Here is a 10,000-nt window from a genome sequence, read left to right on the forward strand (position 1 = left end):
AAAAGGACAAAATCAGTGAGTTCCTGACTTGGAACGGTCCTAGAGCAGGTCTATATCAGTCCTATATCAGTTCCATTTCAGTTCAATATCAGGTCTATATTAGTCCTATATCAGGTTTTTATCAGTCCTATATCAGTCCTATATCAGGTTTTTATCAGTCCTATATCAGTCCTATATCAGGTTTTTATCAGTCCTATATCAGTCCTATATCAGTCCTATATCAGTTCTTTATCAGTCCTATATCAGTCCTTTATCAGTCCTACATCAGTCCTATATCAGTCCTATATCAGTCCTACATCAGTTCTATATCAGTCCTACATCAGTTCTATATCAGGACTATATCAGTCCTATATCAGTCCTATATCAGGACTATATCAGTCCTCCTATATCAGTCCTACATCAGTCCTATATCAGGACTATATCAGTCCTATATCAGTTCTATATCGGGTCTATATCAGTCCTATATCAGGCCTATATCAGTCCTATATCAGTCTTACATCAGTCCTATATCAGTTCTATATCAGTCCTATATCAGGACTATATCAGTCCTATATCAGGACTATATCAGTCCCATATCAGTTATATATCAGTCCTATATCAGTCCTGTATCAGTCCTATATCAGTTATATATCGGGTCTATATCAGTCCTATATCAGTCCTTTATCAGTCCTATATCAGTTATATATCGGGTCTATATCAGTCCTATATCAAGTTTTTATCAGTCCTATATCAGTTATATATCAGGTCTATATCAGTCCTATATCAGGACTATATCAGGACTCTATCAGGTCTGTCAGTCCTATATCAGTTCTATATCAGGACTATATCAGGTTTTTATCAGTCCTATATCAGGCCTATATCTGTCCTATATCAGTCCTATATCAGGACTATATCAGGACTCTATCAGGTCTGTCAGTCCTATATCAGTCCTATATCAGGTTTTTATCAGTCCTATATCTGTCCCATATCAGGCCTATATCTGTCCTATATCAGGACTATATCAGTCCTATATCAGGTTTTTATCAGTCCTATATCAGGACTATATCAGTACTATATCAGGTTTTTATCAGTCCTATATATGTCCCATATCAGGCCTATATCTGTCCTATATCAGTCCTATATCAGGACTATATCAGGTCTATATCAGGTTTTTATCAGTCCTATATCAGTTATATATCAGGTCTATATCAGTCCTATATCAGGACTATATCAGGACTCTATCAGGTCTGTCAGTCCTATATCAGTTCTATATCAGGACTATATCAGGTTTTTATCAGTCCTATATCAGGCCTATATCTGTCCTATATCTGTCCTATATCAGTCCTATATCAGGACTATATCAGTCCTATATCAGGTTTTTATCAGTCCTATATCTGTCCCATATCAGGCCTATATCTGTCCTATATCAGGACTATATCAGTCCTATATCAGGTTTTTATCAGTCCTATATCAGGACTATATCAGTTCTATATCAGTTATATATCTGTCCTATATCAGGACTATATCAGTCCTATATCAGTTATATATCTGTCCTATATCAGGACTATATCAGGACTAGCAGTCCTATATCAGGTTTTTATCAGTCCTATATCTGTCCCATATCAGGCCTATATCATTTCTACAGCAGTTATGTAGAATTCCTATAGCCATCAAGGGTTTTTACAGATTGTGATGATACAGGGGAAAATGTATGGTTTTATACGGTCAATGGGCTGTTTCCCCGGTGGATGGCTTTAGAGCTGAATCTCTTCCCCACAAGGACCATTATTCAGGGTTATTGGCATAGCCTTGTGCTCACTTCATTGGGCTACTTGTCACCACCTGCCAAGTCCTGATTGGGTTGACCAAGAAAAGAGCCCTAGACAATCAGCTTAATTGATCCCTGCAAATGTATTAGTCATCGCTCTCTACAGCAGAGAGTAAATCTAGGTTGGGTTTAGGTTCATTTACTAACCATGTAGTCGTATTTTGCTTGTTGTGTGTGCATCAAAAACAGTGGAGGAGATAGACGATCTATACGGCCGTAATCTCAAGAAATGGAAGGATTTAATCAGGGGTCTCTCACCCAATGAGAGATGTCTTGTCCTTGTCCTTTGCCTTTCACAAAACAAAAGCCTACGGACTCCCCTCGGGCCAATAAGTGATTTAGCATGCTCTGTGTCAGTAAACATCATTCCATGTCACTACATTCCAAAGCTAATACGCCCTGATTGTATTGAGAATTACTGTGACAAAGACAGGGCCCGTTACTTCCACCTCAATTCATTTCCGTGGCAGAAAAGGTGAAAGTCATAGAGTTGAAGTGAGTGCTTCACCCCCGAGTCAAACTTAGACTTTCAAGCCTCCCGTGTCTTTTGTGAAGCACTCGCAGTTAGTGCTGATGCACTATTCATGGGTCCATAAAAAAGGAGCTCTGTCCTGAACACAAAAAATACATCAAATACGGATGGGATAGATTAGAGGAGTCAGCTTGTCTGTTTTCTGTGGCATGGAGGTACAAGCGATCTGTTGCCCGATATGCCATTATTTAATGGGTAGGGGGTTGAGGTAAGAGGCTGCTGCAAATGGAGTCAATCAACTGAACCTGAGTTCTAATGTTGTGTCTACTGCATACATCAGTAAGAGGCAGGGAGAGAGATCGAGCTAGAGAGAGAGAGAGAGAGAGAGAGAGAGAGAGAGAGAGGAGGTGGAGGTAGAGAGAGAGAGAGAGAGAGAGAGATGGAGGTAGGAAGAGAGAGCAAGAGAGAGAGAGAGAGAGAGAGAGAGATGGAGGTAGGAAGAGAGAGAGAGAGAGAGAGGGAGAGAGAGAGATGGAGGTAGAGAGAGAGAGAGAGAGATGGAGGTAGGGAGAGAGAGAGAGAGAGAGAGAGAGAGAGAGAGGTAAAGGGACTCGCAGGGCATTTTAAACATTTCCGTCTAGCAGAGACTCTTACTGATGCAAGGCCCCATTACCACCGGCAGAGCAGAAACGACTCTCGCCTTCAGCTAGCATGCAGATTAATATTGTACATAAATAAATCAATTATGTATTATTTTTATCCAGAGTTCAGCTGTGGAGATTTCTAGTCATACGATCAGATCATCTCACATTTAATATATTTTCTGATTTCCTTTTATTTTGGTGGGAAAACACGAGTTGCTTTGAATTCAAACTATCTGTCAACCCCAGAATGCAACGAGAATGGAAGGAAAACAGAAATAAATAAATAAAAAAGTGGAAGTCGGGCTTGTGTGTGGACGCCTGCTGTTGGGTCCTTCTGTCAGTGTGAAATATTGCTGATCCTAACACAAATCCAGCAGGGAGGAAGGAGGCTGTAATGATTCAATCCATGCGGGAGTTCTAACAGTCATCTGTCTCACCTACCTCGGAGTGTCCTCAGCCTCGTCCCTTAAGTACAGGAGAATGATAGAAGGTATAGAACATCGGAACGGGATCAGATTGGAGGCGAATTATTGGCATATCTATGGCAGTTAAACCAATGCAACCTCTTGGCAGTTATAGCTTGTGCCTACAGTCAATATATTTGGTCTGCATTACAGGCTAGCTACAGAGGAGACAATTATAAATTATCATTTGTCTCACGTGGAAAACTAAAGGCATAGAGCCATAATTGACTAGGTAATATGAAATACAATTATTTCCATGACAGAATTAAAAAAGCTATTTTGGACTGACCAATGTAGACATTTTCAAATACATGCAACTTAAACGTTTTATATTACAGAGAATTGATCTTAAGTCTTCTGGACAACAGATCAATGTTGAGGGAAACCTATTTGAGTCAGAAAAGGATTCTCATATGATGGGTAATATATACAAAACCTTGCCTAAAGCCTATCTAACTGACAATCTCTTAAAAAAATATATAAACTATTGGAACCAAGACCTAAACATAATATTGGCAGATGGAGGGAGTGTTGGAATTACAATTAACAAAATTACAATTAACAAAATTACAGTTAACAAAAATGTACGCCTAATAATTCAGGATACAATTTATTATACAAGAGAGAATATTCACAATTTTGCAGAACAACGGCAGAGTCACGAATCATGCCTTCCGGGAGTGCTATAACGTCCAAAAGTTCTGGGCAGAGTTTGAAAGTTGTCTGCCAGAAGTTTTACAATGTAAGTTTAACTAATCCGTCGATCTGCATATTTCAAGATGAGGGTGTGGTGAGATACCCGATGAGCTGGACCACTGTTTTCTCATCAATCATTTACAACCCCCCAAAAAAATAATGTTTTTCTCAAAAACTCCAAATCAAATGATCCTCCACCGTTAAGACAGTGGATGAATCGAACACATTATTATTTAAATATAGAAAAAAATGTGTTGCAATATTTAAGCAATACGGTATGAAGTATTTCATGGACTGGAAGTCATCCAAAAGAAGACAAATTGGAAGGGATCTACTTGTGAGAGACAGGATGGGTATGAACGCGGTGGGGAGCAAGTGGATCTGAGCGAGTGGATCGGAGCGAGTGGATCGGAGCGAGTGGATCGGAGCGAGTGGATCGGAGCGAGTGGATCGGAGCGAGTGGATCGGAGCAAGTGGATCGGAGCAAGTGGATCGGAGCAAGTGGATCGGAGCAAGTGGATCTGAGCAAGTGGATCGGAGCAAGTGGATCTGAGCAAGTGGATCGGAGCAAGTGGATCGGAGCAAGTGGATCGGAGCAAGTGGATCGGAGCAAGTGTGATGTCATTAACGCTTCTTGAAATGCACGTACGTGCAGTATGAGTTGGTGTTTTTGTCTTTATTACTCTTTAGTGGATCTATAGTATGAGTTGGTGTTTTTGTCTTTATTACTCTTTAGTGGATCTATAGTATGAGTTGGTGTTTTTGTCTTTATTACTCTTTAGTGGATCTATAGTATGAGTTGGTGTTTTTGTCTTTATTACTCTTTAGTGGATCTATAGTATGAGTTGGTGTTTTTGTCTTTATTACTCTTTTTGCCTCATTCTGAAGGTCAGGCATTAAGTCCCAGCCACGTTTAGTGGATGTACAGTATGTTTGTGGAATGGTAAGTTGTTTTGACTTTGTATATGGATTTTTCTGTATTGCAGTGGAGGCTGCTGAGGGGAGGACGGCTCATAATAATGACTGAAATAATGTTATTATGTAAAATAAGGCTATTGTGTAAATGGTTTGATGGAGTTGATGGAACGGCATCAAACACATGAAAACCAGAGTAAAAACACGTTTGACGCCGTTCCATCTACTCCATTCCTGCAAATATTATGAGCTGTCCTCCCCTCACCAGCCTCCACTGGAGTACTGTCTAAAAAAAACTCTATCAAATTATACAGTAAAAAGGTACTATTATAGAGTAGAGTTTACTAATATGATTCAGACATGCTTGTTACAGTGTACACTCAACCGCACACTTGCTAGGGTCTTGAAGGTGTTCATGCATTAATTGCCAATGTCAGAATGGCCTCTGCTCGGGCCATTCTCCTCCCGGACCAATCAATGACCTGTCCTGGTGAATGTAGACTGATCACAATGAACTCCTCAACCAATAGAAATCAATAAAAACGCTATCCATCTACATTCACGATCTCAGCCAGTCATGTGTTTCTTCTTTTTATTATCCAAACGCCATTATGTTGGAGGTGAAGAAGAAGAGGAAGAGGGAGAGAGAGAGAGAAAGATCAGGAAAGTGTAAAGAAGAAATAAAAGAGGGGGGGAGAAAAAAAAATCCAATTTCACCCGGAGACTCACAGAAGGAAACAGTTTACAGATGAAAGTAATTTCAGTGCATTCGCTCTCCTATATCTCACACTGATATATTCCTCTGGACAAGGAATGCAAGGGCACATCACACCGCCACAAATAGATTCCCCTAAGACGTCGTCGGGTTGAAAAGGCTCAGCCTTGCTTCTGTCCTACTAACACCAGATAAACAATCTCCCAGTGTATATCCATCTGCTCACTTGTCAAGGGGTTTAGGCTGATGGCATTTGGGAATGGAGCAGATTAAACAAACCTTTCCACCTCTGACTCAACTAATATTGACCTTTGTGTAACGCCCCAGTAGGGTGTTGTCAGATTTCTCTTGACCCTCTGATACGTCCATTATTGAAGCATCTGATCTGTGATTTCTCCTTTTTTTCAGACTGTTACGAAATAACAATGATCTAATAAGCCATGAACCTTTAGAAAACATTCAGCCTTTCAGCATTTCCACCATTGCTGTGATAGGAGAAAGCCATTATTATATCAATTCCGATTGATGCGTACAATGTGCTTATGTGAACTGTGGCGTGGATTTGGTTGGAAGAGTTTCTCTGACTGTCTAGATGTTTGGATCATTTGTGGCCTCTTTTTTAAAAAAAATTGTCATTTTCTCTTGAGATTATTTTAGACTCGTGGATGTAGGACAAATACCAGCTCAGAATGTTCTAATTTGTGACTGAAATTCATCCCAAACTCAGAAAAAAAAGTGTGATTTGTTGTTGTTGTTGTTGTTGTTGTTATATCCTTCCCTTTTGTCATTGTATTTTACAAGCTTCACGGTAGACAACCACATCTGAGAACTCTTGCCGCCTCACTATAAGCCAGGGGAAGGAACACAAAATCAAGTCGCTAGGAACCACAGCCTCAATATCCTCAATTTCCACATAGAGGAAGGAATGAATAGTTTAAACACATCAATGATTTCTTCTCTCTCCCCCAAACTGTTACGAGAGTCCCCCAACCCAGAGAAAGGAAGCCGACTGTCATTATTTTGTATTACCAGAGCTTTTCCTCTCAGCCCTGTGTTAGGATCCACATCAATTGAATACGCTATGGCAGTGTTCAGATCACTATTCTCCGGGACAGATTTAAGCGCTAATCTCGTACTTAGGCTCTAATACAATTAAAGTGCATTGAGCAGCGATTGAGAGCCGATCTGCCGTTCCGTAGATCCATTTCCGTTGGCGAAAGCGAGAAGAAGAAAGGCTGTGCCTGGAGCCTTGGGAGAACGTATGAGCTGGGGTGAGAGGTTGTGAAGCGGCTGGATAGGGAGTTGGCCCGAGCACTGGGATTCTCAGTGCTCCTAGACTTAAAGGCCTATATGTAAGCAAGAGCTATAGAACATAAACAGTACACCCCCATAGATAATGTGTATGCATTATCATTTGAACAAACATACTTGTTCCTTACTTGTAGCCCATAAAAATCGAATAATTCATCAGAAAAGCATTGTGCACCGCCTCATCTAGTGTCTTAGTTAGGAGGAAGATGACTGCGGTTTCAGAATGACTGATGAATAGAGGGTTCGGTAGGCGTGTGTTGTGCACCCATTCGGCCCGGGGGAACGACAGGCATTTATACGCGTCTATTATACATCGGGATCGGAGGGGAATGACGTGGCATGTTTTATGACGCCATCTCTTTCAATTAACCTCAGCTGGGCCGGAGCTTCACTGGCAGCATGGGGCAGAGGGAGACGAGGCAGAGGGAGACGAGGCAGAGGGAGACGAGGCAGAGGGAGATGAGGCAGAGGGAGATGAGGCAGAGGGAGACGGGGCAGAGGGAGACGGGGGAGAGGGAGAGGAGGCAGAGGGAGAGGAGGCAGAGGGAGAGGAGGCAGAGGGAGACGAGGCAGAGGGAGATGAGGCAGAGGGAGAGGAGGCAGAGGGAGACGAGGCAGAGGGAGAGGAGGCAGAGGGAGACGGGGCAGAGGGAGACAGGGGAGAGGGAGAGGAGGCAGAGGGAGAGGAGGCAGAGGGAGACGGGGCAGAGGGAGACGGGGGAGAGGGAGAGGAGGCAGAGGGAGAGGAGGCAGAGGGAGACGAGGCAGAGGGAGAGGAGGCAGAGGGAGACGGGGCAGAGGGAGACGAGGCAGAGGGAGATGAGGCAGAGGGAGACGAGGCAGAGGGAGAGGAGGCAGAGGGAGACGGGGCAGAGGGAGACGGGGCAGAGGGAGAGGAGGCAGAGGGAGACGAGGCAGAGGGAGAAGAGGCAGAGGGAGAGGAGGCAGAGGGAGACGAGGCAGAGGGAGACGAGGCAGAGGGAGACGAGGCAGAGGGAGACGGGGCAGAGGGAGACGAGGCAGAGGGAGACGGGGCAGAGGGAGACGGGGCAGAGGGAGAGGAGTCAGAGGGAGACGAGGCAGAGGGAGAGGAGGCAGAGGGAGAGGAGGCAGAGGGAGATGAGGCAGAGGGAGAGGAGGCAGAGGGAGATGAGGCAGAGGGAGACGGGGCAGAGGGAGAGGAGGCAGAGGGAGAGGAGGCAGAGGGAGATGAGGCAGAGGGAGAGGAGGCAGAGGGAGACGAGGCAGAGGGAGACGAGGCAGAGGGAGAAGAGGCAGAGGGAGAGGAGGCAGAGGGAGAAGAGGCAGAGGGAGAGGAGGCAGAGGGAGACGAGGCAGAGGGAGAAGAGGCAGAGGGAGAGGAGGCAGAGGGAGACGAGGCAGAGGGAGACGAGGCAGAGGGAGACGAGGCAGAGGGAGACGAGGCAGAGGGAGACGGGGCAGAGGGAGACGAGGCAGAGGGAGACGGGGCAGAGGGAGACGGGGCAGAGGGAGACGAGGCAGAGGGAGACGAGGCAGAGGGAGATGAGGCTAAGGGAGACGAGGCAGAGGGAGACGAGGCAGAGGGAGAGGAGGCAGAGGGAGACGAGGCAGAGGGAGACGAGGCAGAGGGAGATGAGGCAGAGGGAGAGGAGGCAGAGGGAGACGAGGCAGAGGGAGAGGAGGCAGAGGGAGAGGAGACAGAGGGAGAGGAGGCAGAGGGAGAGGGGGCAGAGGGAGACGAGGCAGAGGGAGACGAGGCAGAAGGAGCCACAGCTTATCACGGCAGCCATGTTTTTGTATTTCTACGTTTCCTCGTGAATTGTATGCATTACCAATTAAGTTGAATATTGACAGAATAGATAAATATAAACATGTTCGATATGTAGCCAGATAGACATGGGCGTCATTTACTTAAACAATTGGACGATGAACATGTTTTTAGGCTAACTGACTGATTATGCTGAATCCATTAAAAGACTGTGATTTTCCTCCGTCTCCAGTTTGTTAAACGTGGACATGAGATCACTTCTTCTGTCATCCTGCGCTAGCCGCGAGCTGTCAGAGTTTCCGAGGAGACAGCTCACTGCTACGCCGGTAAGACAGGAGAAGATCCCCAGAACGTTCACGCAATGATTGAATAACCTTGACAGAACGTTGAGTTTCCCCCAGCTGATCTGTCGAGGCGTACGGCAGTGGGGTCTGGCTTTTCATAAGTAGCTGAGAGCACCTGCCACATCCAAGGCGCAAAGCCGTCAATAAATCTCTTTGCTAATGCACCGTGGAATCTTTTTCCCTTTCTCTAATATTAATGCATGCTAGGTGAGTGCTATTCAGAAAGAAAGGCCAGGGATAGGAACATGTCCTTCCCGCTATGCTAAAGCTAGCAAGACAAGCCTCACTTCCCTCCAGTTCAGACTTAAAGTGCAGCAAATGTTTGCTACTGTTGAAGGGCACAGCAGGTAATGGCTTCCTGTCAGTACATTTACATGTTAGTCATTTAGCAGACGCTCTTATCCAGAACGACTTACAGGGGAAACTATAGTTCAGCAATCTCTCTGGTTATTGGCCCAGCGGTCCACCCGCTAGACTACGTACCACCATACACTGCAACGAGAGAGAGAGAGAGAGAGAGACAGAGAGAGATAGAGAGAGAGAGAGAGAGAGAGAGATGGAGAGAGAGAGACAGAGAGAGAGAGAGAGAGAGAGATGGAGAGAGAGAGACAGAGAGAGAGAGAGAGAGAGAGAGAGAGAGATGGAGAGAGAGAGACAGAGAGAGAGAGAGACGGAGAGAGAGAGAGAGAGAGAGATGGAGAGAGAGAGAGAGAGATGCTTGGGAATTTAATAAGGCTCAACGCTCCTCAGTAATAGTGTCCGCTCATGCAGATACAGACTGATGTATCCCCCTGACAAAAGCAGTCTAAAGGCAGTCTAACTCCGTCCTACAGGATGTCCAACACTCTTAACCGCTAGGCTACCTGCCGTCCCAATGCTCTT

The 10,000-nt window shown here is 44.9% G+C and overlaps 1 protein-coding gene across 2 annotated transcripts in view; it reads left to right on the plus strand.

The window, feature by feature from the left end:
- LOC115133678 (protocadherin-7-like) overlaps positions 1–10,000 on the plus strand; it is a 237,444-nt gene that overhangs the window by 185,771 nt on the left and 41,673 nt on the right. The gene's annotated exons all lie outside the window — the stretch shown is intronic.

Source organism: Oncorhynchus nerka, linkage group LG8, assembly GCF_034236695.1.
Source record: "Oncorhynchus nerka isolate Pitt River linkage group LG8, Oner_Uvic_2.0, whole genome shotgun sequence".
NCBI lineage: Eukaryota > Metazoa > Chordata > Actinopteri > Salmoniformes > Salmonidae > Oncorhynchus > Oncorhynchus nerka.